At 43.8% G+C, this 25867-nt stretch overlaps 4 long non-coding RNA genes across 4 annotated transcripts; 3 read left to right on the forward strand and 1 right to left on the reverse strand.

Moving 5' to 3' along the window:
- Positions 1 to 6796: 6796 nt before the first annotated feature.
- Positions 6797 to 8536, reverse strand: LOC141123275 (uncharacterized). The gene is made up of 3 exons (XR_012240746.1): positions 7265 to 8536; positions 7017 to 7161; positions 6797 to 6882 (listed from the first exon to the last, which is right to left on the reverse strand). It is a non-coding gene; the product is annotated as an uncharacterized lncRNA (long non-coding RNA).
- A 1857-nt stretch (positions 8537 to 10393) lies between these two features.
- Positions 10394 to 11832, forward strand: LOC141123379 (uncharacterized). Its single transcript, XR_012240748.1, has 3 exons — positions 10394 to 11364; positions 11468 to 11612; positions 11747 to 11832. It is a non-coding gene; the product is annotated as an uncharacterized lncRNA (long non-coding RNA).
- A 4151-nt stretch (positions 11833 to 15983) lies between these two features.
- On the forward strand, positions 15984 to 18023 carry LOC141123483 (uncharacterized). Its single transcript, XR_012240750.1, has 3 exons — positions 15984 to 17255; positions 17359 to 17503; positions 17638 to 18023. It is a non-coding gene; the product is annotated as an uncharacterized lncRNA (long non-coding RNA).
- Positions 18024 to 21873: 3850 nt separating this feature from the next.
- Positions 21874 to 23613, forward strand: LOC141123591 (uncharacterized). Its single transcript, XR_012240751.1, has 3 exons — positions 21874 to 23145; positions 23249 to 23393; positions 23528 to 23613. It is a non-coding gene; the product is annotated as an uncharacterized lncRNA (long non-coding RNA).
- The last annotated feature ends 2254 nt before the right edge of the window (positions 23614 to 25867 follow it).

The following is a 25867-nucleotide window of genomic DNA, read 5'->3' on the forward strand; positions in this document are numbered from 1 at the left end:
CCTGCAAAGCCTGCTTAAGGATCCTCGTATTCGTGGTATCAAGGAGAAGGACCAATACTGGCTGGCAACCCTCCTTGATCCACGTTACAAGGGTAAGGTTGCGGACCTTATCTTGCCATCGCAGAGGGAGCAGAGGATGAAACATCTTCGGGAGGCCTTGCAGAAAGGTCTGTGCAACGCGTTCCCAGAGACTGGGAGGTTACAAACTCCTGTTTCTGGACAACGTGTTGCTGAGGCTTCGGTCAGTCAAAGAAGGAGCGGTGGAGAAGGTGGCCGTCTGACCGATGCGTTCAGACAATTTTTTGGTCCGCAGCCCCAAGGTATGATCGGTTCCAGCAACCATCGCCAGCGTCTGTTTTACATGGTGCAGGAATACCTAGGGGCAAGATCAGACTTGGACACCTTTCCCACCGAAAATCCTCTGGGTTACTGGGTCTTGAGGATGGATCACTGGCCAGAGCTTGCACAGTATGCAATTGAGCTACTGGCCTGTCCTGCATCCAGCGTTCTTTCGGAACGCACATTCAGTGCTGCTGGAGGCGTGGTAACCGATCACAGGGTGCGTCTGTCCACCGACTCGGTCGATCGGCTGACCTTCATAAAAATGAATGAGTCTTGGATCACCACCAGCTACCAAGCACCTGATGCTGATGTAACCGAATAATTTTTTTTGAAATCTCAGATCCCTTCAAAGACTGCCTATGCTGATGCTGAGTGACTATCCCTGAGTAATTATCCTCTTCCTCCTCAATCATCACGCTGATAGCTTGTAAGAACATTTTTGGTTCTGGGCGCCACCACCAGTGCCTAAGGCACAATTTTTCAGCCCCTGTTTAACAGGGGCGTGTAATTACAATTTTTGATGTAATACTTTGCAGCAGGGCTCGTTCCTGCATTCCAACTAGAGTGTCTGTGAGGGGTTGCAGTGTTGTGGCACCAGCACCAGTGCCTAGGGCCCAATTTTTCTGCCCCTGTCTAACAGGGGCGTGTAATTACAATTTTTGATGCAATACTTTGCAGCAGGGCTCGTTCCTGCGTTCCAACTAGAGTGTCTGTGAGGGGTTGCAGTGTTGTGGCACCAGCACCAGTGCCTAAGGCCCAATTTTTCTGCCCCTGTCTAACAGGGGCGTGTAATTACAATTTTTGATGCAATACTTTGCAGCAGGGCTCGTTCCTGCGTTCCAACTAGAGTGTCTGTGAGGGGTTGCAGTGTTGTGGCACCAGCACCAGTGCCTAAGGCCCAATTTTTCTGCCCCTGTCTAACAGGGGCGTGTAATTACAATTTTTGAAGCAATAATTTGCAGCAGGGCTCGTTCCTGCGTTCCAACTAGAGTGTCTGTGAGGGGTTGCAGTGTTGTGGCACCAGCACCAGTGCCTAAGGCCTAATTTTTCAGCTCCTGTTCAACAGGGGCATGTAATTACAATTCTTGATCTAATATTTCACAGCAGGGCCCTGTGAGGGCTTACAGTGTTGTGGCCACAGCAACACCTAAGGCCCAAATTTCTGCTGAGTATATAGGGCAGGACCCTACTTTCAAACATCTAACTTACAAACGACTCCTACTTGCAAACGGAAGGAGACAACAGGAAGTGAGATGAAATCTACCCCTAGGAAGGGAAATTCTCTCCTGTAAGAGTTAATATGGGAAAACAAGTTCTCCTTTCCACTGATGCTTTCCAATCCTTGTTCCACAAAAAAACCCAAATTTTCAAAAAACATTTTTCATTGGGACAAAAAAGTGAGGTGAAATCTTCTGAAGAGGAGGAAAGACAGCAAAACAAATGTCACAGGGGTGATAACCCTTCCCTATGTTTTCCAAAAAGCTTAGAAAAGATTTTTTGGCTGGAGCTAAACACGTTAAAAATGTTCAAAATTACAAACAGATTCTACTTAACAACAAACCTACAGTCCCTGTCTTGTTTGCACCGCCTGTATACTGCTGTTCAGAGTATATAGGGCCTGGTGGCCCCACACCTTTCCTTATTTTAATTTGGGTGCGGGGTTCCCCTTAATATCCATACAAGACCCAAAGGGACTGGTAATGGACTGGGGGGTACCCATGCCGTTTGTCTCACTGATTTTCATCCATATTGCCATGACCCGACATGACATTAAACCCGCAAGCAGTTTTAAATGAGATTTTTTCCTTTAAAAATGACATTTGGTGCAGGGACTGTTCTAAACATGGGAAACACGCGTCACTTTACAGGCATACTATAGACACCCCCCAGGTACGATATTTAAAGGAATATTTCACTTTTTTTTTTTTACTTTAAGCATCATTAAAATCACTGCTCCCGAAAAAACGGCCGTTTTTAAAAGTTTTTTTTGCATTGATACATGTCCCCTGGGGTAGGACCCGGGTCCCCAAACCCTTTTTAGGACAATACCATGCAAATTAGCCTTTAAAATGAGCACTTTTGATTTCGAACGTTCGAGTCCCATAGACGTCAATGGGGTTCTAACGTTCGTGCGAACTTTCGGTCCGTTCGCGGGTTCTGGTGCGAACCGAACCGGGGGGTGTTCGGCTCATCCCTAGTCATCAATATTAAAGAAAATTACAGATTTAGATCTCCAACAGTGTACAACATACAATGACGCAATACATCTGGAACTATCCAACACCTGGCAGCAGTCAAAACTCACAGAGACTTAGAGAAAGATTCTTTAGAATGTCCTATGAATACAGTAACTAGAGTGGGTCTCAATTAGCTCATATTGTACACCCTTGCTGCCATCCTTTGAATAACCTCTCTACTAACTCACCTAGAAAAGGGGTAGTGCATATAAACTCGGACATTTTACAAACTTTTGAAGACTACTTTAGTAGCCTACTGTATATAACCCCCATTCCACTTAAAACTCTTCTACCTCTACCAAGACCAATGATAGTATCTCCATATATATTCAGAATGCTGTCCCAGTTGAACTTGATGCATCCTTCACTGAAAAATTCTTTCACGTTGTTAAGATCATTAAAAACAAAGGCAATGCAATTTCAGACTCTGAAGCAGACCATACATGATTCATTTTTTTTCTTTAATCAGCAGGTTTAACACATAAAAAAAGAGCTGATTGCCCCATCAACACATTCAACATGAATGGGGAAATTACTCCCACTGAGTTATTGTATTCAGACAGTGGGAAACTTGCCCACCGTTAGAATACAATGATCATTGTTGCTGACTATAGCCGGTGGCACTGATCACTCAGAAAAAACCCTACAGGCTGGTTGTATACAAGTGGGTCCTTAGATCCACTTATGTACAAGCAGCCTGTCCATACATGGATTGAAATTAGGTCAGTCCCGGATTGAATTTCAATCCATGTATGGCTGGTTTTAGCTTTTCTCTTCTCTCCTCAGACTTTGACCATGCATATTTCAGTCACAACCTAATAAACCAATTAACATAAAAAATATAAAATGATGGCCAGTCTGTTGTCATTCAATGCTGAGAAGGCTTTTGACAGGGTCAGTGGGCAATTTTTTTGATACTTGCTAATACAAATGAACCTGGGAGATAATCTTATCACCAGAATTATGGCCTGTATTCTCACCCTTCAGCCGAAATTCAGACAAATGGCAGCCCGCCAAATTCCTTGTTGATATCTAATGGTACCCCAAGGCTTCCCCTTATCTTTCATCCTCTGTATAAGCCATCCCACCTGGGTTCCTCCAAAAGTGTTTAGGTGTTCCCTGAGGTGTGGCTGCCCTATCCCCCATTTAATGGTGAATTCAAGCGCCACTTGACAGAGCCAGCAGCATGACACTAGTGATCTTTTGTAAGGGTGGCATTCTGATTACCACTGAATGGGAGCATTGTTTCCACTGACCACCAGTGTGAAGGACATTCTCCCATCCAACTCCAGTTATTTAATTTTAGCAGGGGTTCCCAGAGACCTGAAAATTATTTTAAAGGTTCTGCTGGGGTAAAAATGAAAGGTTGCTCTATAGTATTAACAATGGAACATTTAGCGATGGCCCAACAGAATAACACTTTTATCAAAAGAATTTCACTTGGTGATAGGGAATAAAAATTGTCTCCCTATGCAGACAATTTATTACTTTACATACTGTTCCTAATCCAATTACTTTTTCCGGAGACGCAAATTAATCATAACAAGTTTATATAGTATTCTTCTAGACCCATATTGAATTATCAAAACCAGACTAGGAAGAAGTAATACAGTAGAGTAGGCTTACCAGATTCTAAGACCTACTACAAAGACTGTTGGGCTAGTTTCATCTGACACATAATAAACAATGAGTCTAGTTGGAATGAACCCTACAAGCACATAATACCCTCAAATGCTGGGAGATATGCTTTTGATCTCTTTTATAATCTTCCATTCCAAGCTCTTTAAAGGATAAGTTCACAGCTTGAAAAAAATAAAAATAAATGCACATTTGTTTGCAGGTAAAAATTAGTTTTTTTTTTTGCTAAGAAGCCTGCCAAGCATTGCACCTGCAATCAGCAGATCAATGGCTTACCTCTTGACCATGCCTCTGTCTTCTGTCCTGCTTGATATTTGTCTCTGGGTTGTCGGCCACTGGCCACCTTCAGCTTGTCGTGGGTTCTGGTGCCTTTGTCAGCTGCTTGTTCCTGTCTGCTACTCTGTGGATTTTTCACCTGGTTCTTCATTACTCTTCTTAGCAGTCTACAAGGGTACCTCTCTGCCAAATTATCTACCATAGTTACATAGTAGGTAAGGTTGAATAAAGACAATAGTCCATCCAGTTCCTGTGTAGGGGTGTGTGTCAGTGTCGAAAATCATTTCCCATATCCCTGTATGTTTTTTTAAGATGCACATCCAAGAGTCTTTTAAAAATATCAATACTCCCCGCTGACACCACCAAATGTGGAAGAGAGTTCCACATTCTTACGGCCCTGAGAGTGAAAACCCCTCCTGCGCAGCTTAAGGTTAAACCGCTTCTCCTCCAATCTCATTGTGTGACCACGTGTCCTCTTACACTCCCTGAGACTGAATAGCTTTTTTTCCTATGCTGGGATCACCATTGAGGTATTTGTAAATAGCTATCATGTCCCCTCTCAAGTGTCTCTTCTCCAGCGAGAATACATTTAGTGCTTGTAGTTGCTCCTCGTAATCGAGGTCCTCCAATCCTCTTATTAATCTTGTTGCCCTTCTTTGGACTCTCTCCAGCTCCAGCACATTCCCTCTGAGGACTGGTGACCAGAACTGGACAGAATACTCCAGATGTGGCCCAACCAGAGTTTTATAAAGTGACAGGATTATAGTTTTATCTCTGGAGTATATCCCTTTTTTGTGCATGCTAATATTCTGCTGGTTTTGCAAGCTGCAGCTTGACATTGCATGCTATTGCTCACTCTGTCTTCCACTAGGACCCCCAGATCTTTCTCCATCTATCACCCATGCGATCCGATTCATGTCTGAACAGAAAGTTTGCAGTGTGATATGTGAGCTGAAATGGGGGTGTCATTAACATTGTATTGAGACTCCCAGTAGTTCACACATGGCAGCGTGAACTGCTATGCGAGTCGGATGCGATGCGGGAACCAGCAGTGGATTTGCAGGGTTCCCGCATCGTACAAGTGTGAACCAAGCTTAAATGTTATTATATCTAAAGAAATTATTGGCATTTTTTTACTCTCCTCTGCTATGTATCTCTAGCCTCTCGTTGCAATGCTGACAATGCCCCCTCCGCTTTATATTTTTTAACCACTTCAGCCCAGGAAGGATTTACCCACTTTCTGACCAGGCCATTTTTTGCGATACAGCACTGCGTAATTTTAACTGACAATTGCTCGATCGTGCAATGCAGTACCCAAACATGACTTTGATGACCTTTTTTATACTACAAATGAAGCTTTCTTTTGGTGATATTTGATCACCTCTGTGGTTTTTATTTGTTGAGCTGTAAACAAAAAAAGAGCGACAATTTAAAAAAAAAAATTTACTTTCTGCTAAAAAACATTTCCAAAAAAAAAATAAAAAAAAAATAAAAAATGTATTCATCAGTTTAGGTCGATATGCATTCTGTTACATATTTTTGTAAAAAAAAAAAATTGCAATAAGTATATTGATTTGTTTACAAAATAGCCAAACACAAGCACCCCCTATCGGAGTGCAATACCTCTAACGGGACTTTATGGCGGGGTCACCTCTGGTAAAGTAGAAAGTAGTAGGAAATTTTTAAATTTTGTATAAAAGTATTAAAGTTTATTCATTAAACATTTCTTAAAAAACATTACCATGACCTAACCGTATATACAGTAAAAATGGATGCGTATAATGGGAAGATACAATTGTAAAGGAAAATTGACCAATTGCAATGATACAGGTAAATAACCAATAATCATAGAAACCCAACGTTTCGAGGTATGTAAAAAAGTTGACCTCTTCTTCAGGGGTAACGATAATTAGTCAGAGTGGGTGTTTCATCTAAGAAGTTAACAAAAAAGCAGAACAGAAATAAGTGAAAGAAATTCTCAGATATTCATAACAGGAGGCAGTAGAAAGCATTTTGGTTTGCATTACAAGGTTCAGTTCACATTTCAACAGTTGTTAACATCATTGGTAAATTCTAGGCATCTATAAGCAAGAAATTCATACTGACCCCTTGAAAATTATGTAAAACTTCCTAAGGACATTTCCAGCATCCAGTGCGACTTAAACAAATTGCCGTCCGTCACGGCCACACAGAAATCGCAAGACCAAGGTTGAAGCAGATAGAGAAAAGACCAAGTAAACCGCAGGAGTGAAAGCCAGGGTGGGCTGAGGTTGCTTCACAAAGGATGTCCCCCAAAAGGCGTAACAGACACAGTCCTCCCCTTTTCCCCTATGAGGGCTGGAAAAACAGCCTGCTTGATGGAGTATGGAAGGTGGGGGGTAATAGCCCGCTGTAATAAAAATATACTTCAATGAGGATCTCAGAGAAGAAACTAGTATAAGTACAATATTCATCTCCAAAGTAGAGGTAATATTGGGGTAAGCAGATACAGACCACCCAGAATTGTACATATCAGACACATACCTAAAAAGATATAAAGGTGAGTGGAATCAGGTCACGGATTCCAGTATTGAGCCAAAAGGAGATATTTTGATAAACCTCAAATTAAAGTGGGCCGAGGTCCAGAGGGGTCTGCAGGTTCCCTGGTTAGGTATAGGCCCGCATAAGTCTGCAGATTGAAGGGCACAACAGGGAAATGTTGTAAGTAAATCAATAATCAGACCTCTGCATGGTTAGCAAGAATCCCAGTCAAAAATAGTCCTAAGGTTTACCTGCTTGTCTTAGCTTCCTCCAGGCACGTCTGTGTGGTATAGGAAACAGCTGATGAGTGCAGCGTCAGCAAGGTTTAAATCTGTGTGTGCTGGAGTGGGAGTTGGTGCCCAATCAGTAGCCTGATTGGCTGAGCCAGGGGTGGGGGGCGGTCTAGAGAAGGGAGGCCAGGACGTGTCTGTAAAGGACATCCCCCGGGCGGAGCGACGTACAGCGTCATCTCCACGATGCACTCCCTGGAGTGGAACCATCCACAACAGGGCGGAGATGGACCAATGCCGAGGCGCAGCGCTCGGCGGGGGGCGGAGCCAGCGCGACGTGGAGAGATCCCCCATACGTCTAAAGGTCCCGCAGCGCAAAGCTGGCGTGCCCGCTGTCATGGAAACCCATGCCACAGACTGCCAGAGAGAGGGGAGGCCGGGTGCGCTCAAAAGAGAGCGCATCTCAGTCTCCCCCGGGTGCGCTGAGTGAGCTGACACACAGCCCAAGCCTGGGAGAATTGAAGGGGAGAGTGAGGGTGATGGATTGTAAAGTAGGAAGGGGGAGGAGCAAACGACCGACAGTTAGAGAGTGCAGGCATGAAGGAAGGAATGAAGGGAGAGATGGAGATGACAGTAAGTGAAAAGAACAAAGGAAAGGGAAAGGGGAAAAAAGGAAGGAAACAAGTTGGGACTCAGAGGAAAAGAAGGGAGAAAAGCTGGTGTAAAGTGCAGGAGAAAAGAAAAGGGAAAAGGGAGGGTGTGTGCAGAGGAGGAAAAGAAAAAAGAGGAAGAAAAGAACCGAAGAGAAAAGGGAAAGGAGAAGAAAGAATGAAAGTGCATGCTGTGAGGATTACCAACACTTGGTGAGTTTATCTGTGTAGTCGAGAGGGGCAGTCCCACTGAATTAGAAAAAGGTCCTAAAATCATAAAACAAGGTTATTGTGTCATACATTGAACAATATGTTACATCAAGGGCCAGACAGAAACAAGCATATTCAAATTAAAGATACAGTCCTAGTGGTTCATGTGTCCTGTTGGTTTTAAGGACTATCCCCAAGAACCTGGGGTATATTGATAGTCCCGTATAGATACCCGATTGCTATATTCTGAATGAGGGGTACCAAAGGTCCAAGTGGGACAAAGGGCTGCATCAGTTTGATTGAGGGGGTGATTTTATTATAAGGACTCCCATTCGGATCCTCCTGAGGAGAATCCCTCCAGGAAGGGTCTGAAGGAAGTAGTAGCATTAAGGCCAGGTGGCATGGTCGCATTTAAGCGAAAAATCCACCTTTGTTCGGCCTGCATTAATGTTTTATTGGTGTCACCCCCTCTTATGCCAGGATGTATTCTGTCTAGGATCAGGAAGGAAATCTTTGGAGTGATTCCTTCATGTAGATCTCTCACATGTCTACCCAAAGGGAGGCTTGGGTTACAAGCCTGCATGGATAAGATATGTCGATAGGCACGTTGCCAGAAGGGCTGAATAGTTTTGCCCACGTAAAAACAGAAGCAGTTACATAGAAGTAGGTACACTACATTAGCTGTTTGGCAATTCGCATAGTGTTTAGGGCGGTAGCGTTCCCCATTTGGGAGTGTTATGTTGCGCGTGGTGTTCATAAACCGGCAGTAGTTACACCCACCACAGGTGAATGTACCAGGATATTTGCATGGATCCTGGTGTCCGGAATCATGATATTCACTGGACACCAGGTAATCCTTGAGAGATCTCGCTCTTTTGAATGTGAAGACAGGGTGTTTACTCACATAGGGGCCTACAGTGGGGTCCATTGAGAGAAGATGCCAGTATTTGTTGGCAATTTTTTTAAAAATTTCATGTTGGTTACAATATTTTGTTATAATCGAGATTGGATTTTTTTTATTAGTGTTTTTAGAAGATGGGTTGTAAAGCAGTTACAATGACTTTTGACAACTCTTCCATAACCTTCTTAGATGTAATTATCTACAAAGACGACAGGGGGCGTATTAGCAGCAGTTTATATAGGAAGCCAACAGCGGGCAATACTATATTACATGCCAGCAGCTTTCATCCATCACCCTTAATCGCATCCATCCCTTTCAGTCAGTATTTGAGGACACGGAGAAATTGCACAGACGACACAATTTTCAAAAGAGAGGCAGATCTCCTGAGAGAGAGACTATTACTTCGGGGCTACTCCAAATCTTGCCTTAAAAAGGCCTACAATCGGGCAATTATGAGACCTAGGAAAGAACTGCTTTACAACCCATCTTCTAAAAACACTAATAAAAAAAATCCAATCTCGATTATAACAAAATATTGTAACCAACATGAAATTTTTAAAAAAATTGCCAACAAATACTGGCATCTTCTCTCAATGGACCCCACTGTAGGCCCCTATGTGAGTAAACACCCTGTCTTCACATTCAAAAGAGCGAGATCTCTCAAGGATTACCTGGTGTCCAGTGAATATCATGATTCCGGACACCAGGATCCATGCAAATATCCTGGTACATTCACCTGTGGTGGGTGTAACTACTGCCGGTTTATGAACACCACGCGCAACATAACACTCCCAAATGGGGAACGCTACCGCCCTAAACACTATGCGAATTGCCAAACAGCTAATGTAGTGTACCTACTTCTATGTAACTGCTTCTGTTTTTACGTGAGCAAAACTATTCAGCCCTTCTGGCAACGTGCCTATCGACATATCTTATCCATGCAGGCTTGTAACCCAAGCCTCCCTTTGGGTAGACATGTGAGAGATCTACATGAAGGAATCACTCCAAAGATTTCCTTCCTGATCCTAGACAGAATACATCCTGGCATAAGAGGGGGTGACACCAATAAAACATTAATGCAGGCCGAACAAAGGTGGATTTTTCGCTTAAATGCGACCATGCCACCTGGCCTTAATGCTACTACTTCCTTCAGACCCTTCCTGGAGGGATTCTCCTCAGGAGGATCCGAATGGGAGTCCTTATAATAAAATCACCCCCTCAATCAAACTGATGCAGCCTTTTGTCCCACTTGGACCTTTGGTACCCCTCATTCAGAATATAGCAATCGGGTATCTATACGGGACTATCAATATACCCCAGGTTCTTGGGGATAGTCCTTAAAACCAACAGGACACATGAACCACTAGGACTGTATCTTTAATTTGAATATGCTTGTTTCTGTCTGGCCCTTGATGTAACATATTGTTCAATGTATGACACAATAACCTTGTTTTATGATTTTAGGACCTTTTTCTAATTCAGTGGGACTGCCCCTCTCGACTACACAGATAAACTCACCAAGTGTTGGTAATCCTCACAGCATGCACTTTCATTCTTTCTTCTCCTTTCCCTTTTCTCTTCGGTTCTTTTCTTCCTCTTTTTTCTTTTCCTCCTCTGCACACACCCTCCCTTTTCCCTTTTCTTTTCTCCTGCACTTTACACCAGCTTTTCTCCCTTCTTTTCCTCTGAGTCCCAACTTGTTTCCTTCCTTTTTTCCCCTTTCCCTTTCCTTTGTTCTTTTCACTTACTGTCATCTCCATCTCTCCCTTCATTCCTTCCTTCATGCCTGCACTCTCTAACTGTCGGTCGTTTGCTCCTCCCCCTTCCTACTTTACAATCCATCACCCTCACTCTCCCCTTCAATTCTCCCAGGCTTGGGCTGTGTGTCAGCTCACTCAGCGCACCCGGGGGAGACTGAGATGCGCTCTCTTTTGAGCGCACCCGGCCTCCCCTCTCTCTGGCAGTCTGTGGCATGGGTTTCCATGACAGCGGGCACGCCAGCTTTGCGCTGCGGGACCTTTAGACGTATGGGGGATCTCTCCACGTCGCGCTGGCTCCGCCCCCCGCCGAGCGCTGCGCCTCGGCATTGGTCCATCTCCGCCCTGTTGTGGATGGTTCCACTCCAGGGAGTGCATCGTGGAGATGACGCTGTACGTCGCTCCGCCCGGGGGATGTCCTTTACAGACACGTCCTGGCCTCCCTTCTCTAGACCGCCCCCCACCCCTGGCTCAGCCAATCAGGCTACTGATTGGGCACCAACTCCCACTCCAGCACACACAGATTTAAACCTTGCTGACGCTGCACTCATCAGCTGTTTCCTATACCACACAGACGTGCCTGGAGGAAGCTAAGACAAGCAGGTAAACCTTAGGACTATTTTTGACTGGGATTCTTGCTAACCATGCAGAGGTCTGATTATTGATTTACTTACAACATTTCCCTGTTGTGCCCTTCAATCTGCAGACTTATGCGGGCCTATACCTAACCAGGGAACCTGCAGACCCCTCTGGACCTCGGCCCACTTTAATTTGAGGTTTATCAAAATATCTCCTTTTGGCTCAATACTGGAATCCGTGACCTGATTCCACTCACCTTTATATCTTTTTAGGTATGTGTCTGATATGTACAATTCTGGGTGGTCTGTATCTGCTTACCCCAATATTACCTCTACTTTGGAGATGAATATTGTACTTATACTAGTTTCTTCTCTGAGATCCTCATTGAAGTATATTTTTATTACAGCGGGCTATTACCCCCCACCTTCCATACTCCATCAAGCAGGCTGTTTTTCCAGCCCTCATAGGGGAAAAGGGGAGGACTGTGTCTGTTACGCCTTTTGGGGGACATCCTTTGTGAAGCAACCTCAGCCCACCCTGGCTTTCACTCCTGCGGTTTACTTGGTCTTTTCTCTATCTGCTTCAACCTTGGTCTTGCGATTTCTGTGTGGCCGTGACGGACGGCAATTTGTTTAAGTCGCACTGGATGCTGGAAATGTCCTTAGGAAGTTTTACATAATTTTCAAGGGGTCAGTATGAATTTCTTGCTTATAGATGCCTAGAATTTACCAATGATGTTAACAACTGTTGAAATGTGAACTGAACCTTGTAATGCAAACCAAAATGCTTTCTACTGCCTCCTGTTATGAATATCTGAGAATTTCTTTCACTTATTTCTGTTCTGCTTTTTTGTTAACTTCTTAGATGAAACACCCACTCTGACTAATTATCGTTACCCCTGAAGAAGAGGTCAACTTTTTTACATACCTCGAAACGTTGGGTTTCTATGATTATTGGTTATTTACCTGTATCATTGCAATTGGTCAATTTTCCTTTACAATTGTATCTTCCCATTATACGCATCCATTTTTACTGTATATACGGTTAGGTCATGGTAATGTTTTTTAAGAAATGTTTAATGAATAAACTTTAATACTTTTATACAAAATTTAAAAATTTCCTACTACTTTCTACTTTACCAGAGGTGACCCCACCATAAAGTCCCGTTAGAGGTATTGCACTCCGATAGGGGGTGCTTGTGTTTGGCTAGAAATTGGGATGGGGGCCCACCTTTAGAAACTTACAGTGCCTACTGGGATGACACCTCCCTTTCTTTCTATATAATTAGGGTAGAAAATACCCATCTCCTCGCCTGGTAGTCTCCCTTAGACGCTGCTCCACTTCACTAACTACTTTATCCTTACCTGATAATTTTCACCATGACCAACTATGCTGGGAAAAATTGGGACAACACCATGTCTGGGCTATACAAAAATTTCTCTGAAAAGGAACAGAAAGAGTCGGAGCTATCTCAGATTTTCACAAATCTCAGAAGACTCCTGGAAAAAAAATCGACAAATCATTGGCACATACATTTCTTTCAACTGTACATAAGGAACAATATTAATCCGTTTGGTTTGCGGATCCAGATCTTCCCCACAATGGAACATGTGGACCCGTCCTTCAAACAAGCCTGGGAAAGCAAATTATCAGCTTGCTCACAGGAAATGATGGTACTCCTTATAGAGGAATATAGAGGGATTATTAAACAAACGGACAAGGAGCTGGAATCCCTCTATGCTCTTCTGACACCTTTCAAAACTCATACCTCCTTCATCCAACTTGACAATGACCTAAACGCACATCTAGAACAGTTTAACAGAAATATACTGATAAAAAAGGAAAACAAATTCCTACGAGACCGCACAGCTTTCTCCGAACACAAAGCTTACAATTGGAAAACTAATCAAACAAGACCCAAGTCTAACTTTAAAACCAAACCACGCTTTAACGAGTCTGATTTATCAGATGCCTCCTCAATATCCTCACACTCTGTGGGAGGACAAAATAGACCTTATAGATCACAAAAATCTAAACGCGGCTCAAATGGAAGTGGGTCCAACGGGAAATATCCTAAAAGACGCATTACGGAAACCCATGATACCCCCTCCCAACATCAGGGCACTGCGGGAACCCAAAAAAATTCAATAACGAGACACACAGTACCCTCAACCTCCCAACAAGAGATCACCTCCCTCTTCCCTAAATTGACGACCACAGGCACCACTGCAACACAGCCAAGCACAACACATGAGCGCGGTGGAGCAACAGGCGGTAACAATACCGGCCCACTATGACATGGGAATGGAGATGATAGGGCCTTAAAGATGTCTGACCAAGGTTTAAATGTCCTAAATGTGGTAAATTTATCCACATATGAACTTTCTTATGTTGAACTGCAAGTCCTCTCACGGGGACTGAGTTTTTGTCCCAATCATAACATCAACAAATTTGAAGCCATAAAAGATCTCCAATTGTTTGCACGCAAATTGATCCTTAAACAGATGTACTCTAAGTCAATCCCGGCTCAACCTAACTTTGAGTCACAGGAATTGAAGGCCCTAGACACTTTGGTCAGTCTACTGGAGGAGAACGAATCTCCTGATTTGATCGACCAGATCGACCTAGAACACCTGTTAGGTCGTTTCGACCAGACGGAACCTCCCCCCATACCAAAATTTAAGAAGAAATCCGATAAATTTCCCTCCTTGAATACCAATTCCAACGTCCTAGCGTTTGTTAAATTGGTAGGAAAGGAAATCTGTAGGATTAGAACCAATACCAAGGAAAGCGACAATCTATCTAACGATGAAAGGGCTGCCCTCAAAAAACTACGTGATCATCCACACATAACAATAAAGCCCTCCGACAAGGGGGGCAACATTGTAATCATGGATAATACACAATATGTGGAGATGTGCATGAAAATTCTTGAAAACAAAAAATGGTATTGTAAGATCGCAGCCAATAAGATTACCAAGTTCAAACAGGAATTTTATTCCCTAGTAGATCTAGCCTTTGAACAACAGGTGATTAGCAAATCAGAATGGGAATTTATTAGAACTAAACAACCCAAGATCCCTACTTTTTATGCCCTACCGAAACTGCATAAATGTGTTAAAAGACCTACAGGAAGACCCATAGTGTCGGGGAATGGCTCAATAACAGAGAACCTCAGTTCCTTCATCGATGGGCATCTCCGCCCTTTTGTGACCAACCTTCCCAGCTATCTTCGTGATACCCCCCACTTACTCCAGATCTTGGACGGAATGGCCATCCCCCCCACGTCGACCTTGGTGGCAATCGACGTGGAGGCCTTATACAGCTCAATTCCCCACACTAAGGGTCTAAGCTGTATCAGACAGGCTATCTTACAAGACAATAGATTCAATCCTAAAATGGGCGATTTTTTGTTGGACTCATTGGACTATATCCTACGGCACAATCACTTCACTTTCAATGGCTCCCACTTCCTCCAGGTGCAGGGGGTAGCGATGGGGACTTCCTGTGCCCCATCGTATGCCAACCTGTACCTGGGGGAGTGGGAGCGCATGATCAACCAATCCGATGATATGGCCCCCTTCATGATGAATGTGAGCCTATGGCTCAGATTCATCGATGATGTCCTTCTTGTCTGGGATGGCCCACAGGATCTACTCAAACCTTTCCTAGAATGCCTAAACAAAAACAATTTTAACTTGAGCTTTACAATGACTTTTGACAACTCTTCCATAACCTTCTTAGATGTAATTATCTACAAAGACGACAGGGGGCGTATTAGCAGCAGTTTATATAGGAAGCCAACAGCGGGCAATACTATATTACATGCCAGCAGCTTTCATCCATCACCCTTAATCGCATCCATCCCTTTCAGTCAGTATTTGAGGACACGGAGAAATTGCACAGACGACACAATTTTCAAAAGAGAGGCAGATCTCCTGAGAGAGAGACTATTACTTCGGGGCTACTCCAAATCTTGCCTTAAAAAGGCCTACAATCGGGCAATTATGAGACCTAGGAAAGAACTGCTTTACAACCCATCTTCTAAAAACACTAATAAAAAAAATCCAATCTCGATTATAACAAAATATTGTAACCAACATGAAATTTTTAAAAAAATTGCCAACAAATACTGGCATCTTCTCTCAATGGACCCCACTGTAGGCCCCTATGTGAGTAAACACCCTGTCTTCACATTCAAAAGAGCGAGATCTCTCAAGGATTACCTGGTGTCCAGTGAATATCATGATTCCGGACACCAGGATCCATGCAAATATCCTGGTACATTCACCTGTGGTGGGTGTAACTACTGCCGGTTTATGAACACCACGCGCAACATAACACTCCCAAATGGGGAACGCTACCGCCCTAAACACTATGCGAATTGCCAAACAGCTAATGTAGTGTACCTACTTCTATGTAACTGCTTCTGTTTTTACGTGGGCAAAACTATTCAGCCCTTCTGGCAACGTGCCTATCGACATATCTTATCCATGCAGGCTTGTAACCCAAGCCTCCCTTTGGGTAGACATGTGAGAGATCTACATGAAGGAATCACTCCAAAGATTTCCTTCCTGATCCTAGACAGAATACATCCTGGCATAAGAGGGGGTGACACCAATAAAACATTAATGCAGGCCGAACAAAGGTGGATTTTTCGCTTAAATGCGACCATGCCACCTGGCCTTAATGCTACTACTTCCTTCAGACCCTTCCTGGAGGGATTCTCCTCAGGAGGATCCGAATGGGAGTCCTTATAATAAAATCACCCCCTCAATCAAACTGATGCAGCCCTTTGTCCCACTTGGACCTTTGGTACCCCTCATTCAGAATATAGCAATCGGGTATCTATACGGGACTATCAATATACCCCAGGTTCTTGGGGATAGTCCTTAAAACCAACAGGACACATGAACCACTAGGACTGTATCTTTAATTTGAATATGCTTGTTTCTGTCTGGCCCTTGATGTAACATATTGTTCAATGTATGACACAATAACCTTGTTTTATGATTTTAGGACCTTTTTCTAATTCAGTGGGACTGCCCCTCTCGACTACACAGATAAACTCACCAAGTGTTGGTAATCCTCACAGCATGCACTTTCATTCTTTCTTCTCCTTTCCCTTTTCTCTTCGGTTCTTTTCTTCCTCTTTTTTCTTTTCCTCCTCTGCACACACCCTCCCTTTTCCCTTTTCTTTTCTCCTGCACTTTACACCAGCTTTTCTCCCTTCTTTTCCTCTGAGTCCCAACTTGTTTCCTTCCTTTTTTCCCCTTTCCCTTTCCTTTGTTCTTTTCACTTACTGTCATCTCCATCTCTCCCTTCATTCCTTCCTTCATGCCTGCACTCTCTAACTGTCGGTCGTTTGCTCCTCCCCCTTCCTACTTTACAATCCATCACCCTCACTCTCCCCTTCAATTCTCCCAGGCTTGGGCTGTGTGTCAGCTCACTCAGCGCACCCGGGGGAGACTGAGATGCGCTCTCTTTTGAGCGCACCCGGCCTCCCCTCTCTCTGGCAGTCTGTGGCATGGGTTTCCATGACAGCGGGCACGCCAGCTTTGCGCTGCGGGACCTTTAGACGTATGGGGGATCTCTCCACGTCGCGCTGGCTCCGCCCCCCGCCGAGCGCTGCGCCTCGGCATTGGTCCATCTCCGCCCTGTTGTGGATGGTTCCACTCCAGGGAGTGCATCGTGGAGATGACGCTGTACGTCGCTCCGCCCGGGGGATGTCCTTTACAGACACGTCCTGGCCTCCCTTCTCTAGACCGCCCCCCACCCCTGGCTCAGCCAATCAGGCTACTGATTGGGCACCAACTCCCACTCCAGCACACACAGATTTAAACCTTGCTGACGCTGCACTCATCAGCTGTTTCCTATACCACACAGACGTGCCTGGAGGAAGCTAAGACAAGCAGGTAAACCTTAGGACTATTTTTGACTGGGATTCTTGCTAACCATGCAGAGGTCTGATTATTGATTTACTTACAACATTTCCCTGTTGTGCCCTTCAATCTGCAGACTTATGCGGGCCTATACCTAACCAGGGAACCTGCAGACCCCTCTGGACCTCGGCCCACTTTAATTTGAGGTTTATCAAAATATCTCCTTTTGGCTCAATACTGGAATCCGTGACCTGATTCCACTCACCTTTATATCTTTTTAGGTATGTGTCTGATATGTACAATTCTGGGTGGTCTGTATCTGCTTACCCCAATATTACCTCTACTTTGGAGATGAATATTGTACTTATACTAGTTTCTTCTCTGAGATCCTCATTGAAGTATATTTTTATTACAGCGGGCTATTACCCCCCACCTTCCATACTCCATCAAGCAGGCTGTTTTTCCAGCCCTCATAGGGGAAAAGGGGAGGACTGTGTCTGTTCCGCCTTTTGGGGGACATCCTTTGTGAAGCAACCTCAGCCCACCCTGGCTTTCACTCCTGCGGTTTACTTGGTCTTTTCTCTATCTGCTTCAACCTTGGTCTTGCGATTTCTGTGTGGCCGTGACGGACGGCAATTTGTTTAAGTCGCACTGGATGCTGGAAATGTCCTTAGGAAGTTTTACATAATTTTCAAGGGGTCAGTATGAATTTCTTGCTTATAGATGCCTAGAATTTACCAATGATGTTAACAACTGTTGAAATGTGAACTGAACCTTGTAATGCAAACCAAAATGCTTTCTACTGCCTCCTGTTATGAATATCTGAGAATTTCTTTCACTTATTTCTGTTCTGCTTTTTTGTTAACTTCTTAGATGAAACACCCACTCTGACTAATTATCGTTACCCCTGAAGAAGAGGTCAACTTTTTTACATACCTCGAAACGTTGGGTTTCTATGATTATTGGTTATTTACCTGTATCATTGCAATTGGTCAATTTTCCTTTACAATTGTATCTTCCCATTATACGCATCCATTTTTACTGTATATACGGTTAGGTCATGGTAATGTTTTTTAAGAAATGTTTAATGAATAAACTTTAATACTTTTATACAAAATTTAAAAATTTCCTACTACTTTCTACTTTACCAGAGGTGACCCCGCCATAAAGTCCCGTTAGAGGTATTGCACTCCGATAGGGGGTGCTTGTGTTTGGCTAGAAATTGGGATGGGGGCCCACCTTTAGAAACTTACAGTGCCTACTGGGATGACACCTCCCTTTCTTTCTATATAATTAGGGTAGAAAATACCCATCTCCTCGCCTGGTAGTCTCCCTTAGACGCTGCTCCACTTCACTAACTACTTTATCCTTACCTGATAATTTTCACCATGACCAACTATGCTGGGAAAAATTGGGACAACACCATGTCTGGGCTATACAAAAATTTCTCTGAAAAGGAACAGAAAGAGTCGGAGCTATCTCAGATTTTCACAAATCTCAGAAGACTCCTGGAAAAAAAATCGACAAATCATTGGCACATACATTTCTTTCAACTGTACATAAGGAACAATATTAATCCGTTTGGTTTGCGGATCCAGATCTTCCCCACAATGGAACATGTGGACCCGTCCTTCAAACAAGCCTGGGAAAGCAAATTATCAGCTTGCTCACAGGAAATGATGGTACTCCTTATAGAGGAATATAGAGGGATTATTAAACAAACGGACAAGGAGCTGGAATCCCTCTATGCTCTTCTGACACCTTTCAAAACTCATACCTCCTTCATCCAACTTGACAATGACCTAAACGCACATCTAGAACAGTTTAACAGAAATATACTGATAAAAAAGGAAAACAAATTCCTACGAGACCGCACAGCTTTCTCCGAACACAAAGCTTACAATTGGAAAACTAATCAAACAAGACCCAAGTCTAACTTTAAAACCAAACCACGCTTTAACGAGTCTGATTTATCAGATGCCTCCTCAATATCCTCACACTCTGTGGGAGGACAAAATAGACCTTATAGATCACAAAAATCTAAACGCGGCTCAAATGGAAGTGGGTCCAACGGGAAATATCCTAAAAGACGCATTACGGAAACCCATGATACCCCCTCCCAACATCAGGGCACTGCGGGAACCCAAAAAAATTCAATAACGAGACACACAGTACCCTCAACCTCCCAACAAGAGATCACCTCCCTCTTCCCTAAATTGACGACCACAGGCACCACTGCAACACAGCCAAGCACAACACATGAGCGCGGTGGAGCAACGGGCGGTAACAATACCGGCCCACTATGACATGGGAATGGAGATGATAGGGCCTTAAAGATGTCTGACCAAGGTTTAAATGTCCTAAATGTGGTAAATTTATCCACATATGAACTTTCTTATGTTGAACTGCAAGTCCTCTCACGGGGACTGAGTTTTTGTCCCAATCATAACATCAACAAATTTGAAGCCATAAAAGATCTCCAATTGTTTGCACGCAAATTGATCCTTAAACAGATGTACTCTAAGTCAATCCCGGCTCAACCTAACTTTGAGTCACAGGAATTGAAGGCCCTAGACACTTTGGTCAGTCTACTGGAGGAGAACGAATCTCCTGATTTGATCGACCAGATCGACCTAGAACACCTGTTAGGTCGTTTCGACCAGACGGAACCTCCCCCCATACCAAAATTTAAGAAGAAATCCGATAAATTTCCCTCCTTGAATACCAATTCCAACGTCCTAGCGTTTGTTAAATTGGTAGGAAAGGAAATCTGTAGGATTAGAACCAATACCAAGGAAAGCGACAATCTATCTAACGATGAAAGGGCTGCCCTCAAAAAACTACGTGATCATCCACACATAACAATAAAGCCCTCCGACAAGGGGGGCAACATTGTAATCATGGATAATACACAATATGTGGAGATGTGCATGAAAATTCTTGAAAACAAAAAATGGTATTGTAAGATCGCAGCCAATAAGATTACCAAGTTCAAACAGGAATTTTATTCCCTAGTAGATCTAGCCTTTGAACAACAGGTGATTAGCAAATCAGAATGGGAATTTATTAGAACTAAACAACCCAAGATCCCTACTTTTTATGCCCTACCGAAACTGCATAAATGTGTTAAAAGACCTACAGGAAGACCCATAGTGTCGGGGAATGGCTCAATAACAGAGAACCTCAGTTCCTTCATCGATGGGCATCTCCGCCCTTTTGTGACCAACCTTCCCAGCTATCTTCGTGATACCCCCCACTTACTCCAGATCTTGGACGGAATGGCCATCCCCCCACGTCGACCTTGGTGGCAATCGACGTGGAGGCCTTATACAGCTCAATTCCCCACACTAAGGGTCTAAGCTGTATCAGACAGGCTATCTTACAAGACAATAGATTCAATCCTAAAATGGGCGATTTTTTGTTGGACTCATTGGACTATATCCTACGGCACAATCACTTCACTTTCAATGGCTCCCACTTCCTCCAGGTGCAGGGGGTAGCGATGGGGACTTCCTGTGCCCCATCGTATGCCAACCTGTACCTGGGGGAGTGGGAGCGCATGATCAACCAATCCGATGATATGGCCCCCTTCATGATGAATGTGAGCCTATGGCTCAGATTCATCGATGATGTCCTTCTTGTCTGGGATGGCCCACAGGATCTACTCAAACCTTTCCTAGAATGCCTAAACAAAAACAATTTTAACTTGAGCTTTACAATGACTTTTGACAACTCTTCCATAACCTTCTTAGATGTAATTATCTACAAAGACGACAGGGGGCGTATTAGCAGCAGTTTATATAGGAAGCCAACAGCGGGCAATACTATATTACATGCCAGCAGCTTTCATCCATCACCCTTAATCGCATCCATCCCTTTCAGTCAGTATTTGAGGACACGGAGAAATTGCACAGACGACACAATTTTCAAAAGAGAGGCAGATCTCCTGAGAGAGAGACTATTACTTCGGGGCTACTCCAAATCTTGCCTTAAAAAGGCCTACAATCGGGCAATTATGAGACCTAGGAAAGAACTGCTTTACAACCCATCTTCTAAAAACACTAATAAAAAAAATCCAATCTCGATTATAACAAAATATTGTAACCAACATGAAATTTTTAAAAAAATTGCCAACAAATACTGGCATCTTCTCTCAATGGACCCCACTGTAGGCCCCTATGTGAGTAAACACCCTGTCTTCACATTCAAAAGAGCGAGATCTCTCAAGGATTACCTGGTGTCCAGTGAATATCATGATTCCGGACACCAGGATCCATGCAAATATCCTGGTACATTCACCTGTGGTGGGTGTAACTACTGCCGGTTTATGAACACCACGCGCAACATAACACTCCCAAATGGGGAACGCTACCGCCCTAAACACTATGCGAATTGCCAAACAGCTAATGTAGTGTACCTACTTCTATGTAACTGCTTCTGTTTTTACGTGGGCAAAACTATTCAGCCCTTCTGGCAACGTGCCTATCGACATATCTTATCCATGCAGGCTTGTAACCCAAGCCTCCCTTTGGGTAGACATGTGAGAGATCTACATGAAGGAATCACTCCAAAGATTTCCTTCCTGATCCTAGACAGAATACATCCTGGCATAAGAGGGGGTGACACCAATAAAACATTAATGCAGGCCGAACAAAGGTGGATTTTTCGCTTAAATGCGACCATGCCACCTGGCCTTAATGCTACTACTTCCTTCAGACCCTTCCTGGAGGGATTCTCCTCAGGAGGATCCGAATGGGAGTCCTTATAATAAAATCACCCCCTCAATCAAACTGATGCAGCCCTTTGTCCCACTTGGACCTTTGGTACCCCTCATTCAGAATATAGCAATCGGGTATCTATACGGGACTATCAATATACCCCAGGTTCTTGGGGATAGTCCTTAAAACCAACAGGACACATGAACCACTAGGACTGTATCTTTAATTTGAATATGCTTGTTTCTGTCTGGCCCTTGATGTAACATATTGTTCAATGTATGACACAATAACCTTGTTTTATGATTTTAGGACCTTTTTCTAATTCAGTGGGACTGCCCCTCTCGACTACACAGATAAACTCACCAAGTGTTGGTAATCCTCACAGCATGCACTTTCATTCTTTCTTCTCCTTTCCCTTTTCTCTTCGGTTCTTTTCTTCCTCTTTTTTCTTTTCCTCCTCTGCACACACCCTCCCTTTTCCCTTTTCTTTTCTCCTGCACTTTACACCAGCTTTTCTCCCTTCTTTTCCTCTGAGTCCCAACTTGTTTCCTTCCTTTTTTCCCCTTTCCCTTTCCTTTGTTCTTTTCACTTACTGTCATCTCCATCTCTCCCTTCATTCCTTCCTTCATGCCTGCACTCTCTAACTGTCGGTCGTTTGCTCCTCCCCCTTCCTACTTTACAATCCATCACCCTCACTCTCCCCTTCAATTCTCCCAGGCTTGGGCTGTGTGTCAGCTCACTCAGCGCACCCGGGGGAGACTGAGATGCGCTCTCTTTTGAGCGCACCCGGCCTCCCCTCTCTCTGGCAGTCTGTGGCATGGGTTTCCATGACAGCGGGCACGCCAGCTTTGCGCTGCGGGACCTTTAGACGTATGGGGGATCTCTCCACGTCGCGCTGGCTCCGCCCCCCGCCGAGCGCTGCGCCTCGGCATTGGTCCATCTCCGCCCTGTTGTGGATGGTTCCACTCCAGGGAGTGCATCGTGGAGATGACGCTGTACGTCGCTCCGCCCGGGGGATGTCCTTTACAGACACGTCCTGGCCTCCCTTCTCTAGACCGCCCCCCACCCCTGGCTCAGCCAATCAGGCTACTGATTGGGCACCAACTCCCACTCCAGCACACACAGATTTAAACCTTGCTGACGCTGCACTCATCAGCTGTTTCCTATACCACACAGACGTGCCTGGAGGAAGCTAAGACAAGCAGGTAAACCTTAGGACTATTTTTGACTGGGATTCTTGCTAACCATGCAGAGGTCTGATTATTGATTTACTTACAACATTTCCCTGTTGTGCCCTTCAATCTGCAGACTTATGCGGGCCTATACCTAACCAGGGAACCTGCAGACCCCTCTGGACCTCGGCCCACTTTAATTTGAGGTTTATCAAAATATCTCCTTTTGGCTCAATACTGGAATCCGTGACCTGATTCCACTCACCTTTATATCTTTTTAGGTATGTGTCTGATATGTACAATTCTGGGTGGTCTGTATCTGCTTACCCCAATATTACCTCTACTTTGGAGATGAATATTGTACTTATACTAGTTTCTTCTCTGAGATCCTCATTGAAGTATATTTTTATTACAGCGGGCTATTACCCCCCACCTTCCATACTCCATCAAGCAGGCTGTTTTTCCAGCCCTCATAGGGGAAAAGGGGAGGACTGTGTCTGTTACGCCTTTTGGGGGACATCCTTTGTGAAGCAACCTCAGCCCACCCTGGCTTTCACTCCTGCGGTTTACTTGGTCTTTTCTCTATCTGCTTCAACCTTGGTCTTGCGATTTCTGTGTGGCCGTGACGGACGGCAATTTGTTTAAGTCGCACTGGATGCTGGAAATGTCCTTAGGAAGTTTTACATAATTTTCAAGGGGTCAGTATGAATTTCTTGCTTATAGATGCCTAGAATTTACCAATGATGTTAACAACTGTTGAAATGTGAACTGAACCTTGTAATGCAAACCAAAATGCTTTCTACTGCCTCCTGTTATGAATATCTGAGAATTTCTTTCACTTATTTCTGTTCTGCTTTTTTGTTAACTTCTTAGATGAAACACCCACTCTGACTAATTATCGTTACCCCTGAAGAAGAGGTCAACTTTTTTACATACCTCGAAACGTTGGGTTTCTATGATTATTGGTTATTTACCTGTATCATTGCAATTGGTCAATTTTCCTTTACAATTGTATCTTCCCATTATACGCATCCATTTTTACTGTATATACGGTTAGGTCATGGTAATGTTTTTTAAGAAATGTTTAATGAATAAACTTTAATACTTTTATACAAAATTTAAAAATTTCCTACTACTTTCTACTTTACCAGAGGTGACCCCGCCATAAAGTCCCGTTAGAGGTATTGCACTCCGATAGGGGGTGCTTGTGTTTGGCTAGAAATTGGGATGGGGGCCCACCTTTAGAAACTTACAGTGCCTACTGGGATGACACCTCCCTTTCTTTCTGTTTACAAAATAGGGGATAGATTTATAGGATTTTTATTATTTATTTAATTTTACTAGTAATGGCGGCGATCAGTGATTTTTAGTGGGACTGCAATGTTGCGGTGAACAGATCGGACACCTAAATGACATTTCTGACACTTTTTTGGAAACCAGTGACATTATTACAGTAATCAGTGCTAAAAATATGCACTGTTATTGTACTAAAGACACTGGCAGGGAAGGGGTTAACATCAGGGGCGATCAAGGAGTTAAATGTGTTCCCTGCAGGTGTTTTCTAACCGTATGGGGGACTGTGTGACTGGGGAAACACTCAGATCCATCTTCCTGCTTAGCAGAAAGACAGGATCTGTGTGATCTCCCCTGTCAGATTGGAGATTTGCCTTGTTTACACAGGCACATCTCTGTTTTTTGGAACGATCGCGGGTAGCTGGTGGAAATCAAGTCCACCGGACCCGCTGATTGGCTCCCCTGCTGGCGAATGGGAGCGTGCTCGTGCCTCCAGCAGCGCGCGCATGCCCACAATAGCGAGTTCCTGAGCCGACTTACAGCTACAGTGATTTGAGGGATCGTGCCACCAGCAGCGCGCGCATGTCCACAATAGTGAGTTCCTGAGCCAACTTAAAGCTATGGTGATTCGTGGGATCGTGCCACCTTGCCACAGTATAATAACAACAGCTGGTCGCCAAGCGGTTAAAGTCCATTTTTTTCTCTCTAATAAGAATTTTTACATTACGGTTTAGCCACCCAGATTTAACCTTCACTCTTCTATATTTATTAGCCATTAGAATGCACTGTATGATACCTTTGTTTAATATGTTCCTTAAGCATTTCCATTTTTCCTCCATTTTCAATGTTTCTAGGATTAGCTCCCAACTGATGTCCTGTAGTATTGAGCACAGTTCAGCAAAGTTTGCTCTTTTGAAATGTAGAGTTCTTGTGCTACCCTCATGCCTCCTTTTCCTATGATTTACGCTAAATGTGATCATTCTGTAATCGCTAGATCCCAAGTTGTCCCGTATTGCCACATCTGAGATCAGACTTGGATCATTTGTAATTAATAAATCTAGCAATGAATTCTTTTTAGTTGGAGAATCCACCAATTGAGACATGAAGTTGTCCTGTAAGACATTAATGAAATGACGAGCCTTTAATGAGTGAGCTGTCCCCTCTGCACAGTCAATATCGGGATAATTAAAGTCCCCCATTATGATGACATTTCCCTGCCTCGCTTCCATTTCTAACTGTGATAGAGGTCCAGCTCCTCCTACTCCTTCAGGTTGGGGGGCCTGTAACATACCCCCATTATTCATTCTTGGCAGCACTGCTTAACTATGGCTACACAGTACAGCCAAAAACATTTAGCCTAAACACTGGAAGGCATCTTCAATACAAAGATATCATGCTTGTATCTTCACTTAAAAATAAATATAATGTTTTTTTGCCAATATAATTTGTCTTTATCTTGCAA

Source organism: Aquarana catesbeiana, linkage group LG01, assembly GCF_042186555.1.
Source record: "Aquarana catesbeiana isolate 2022-GZ linkage group LG01, ASM4218655v1, whole genome shotgun sequence".
NCBI classification, from domain to species: Eukaryota; Metazoa; Chordata; class Amphibia; order Anura; family Ranidae; genus Aquarana; species Aquarana catesbeiana.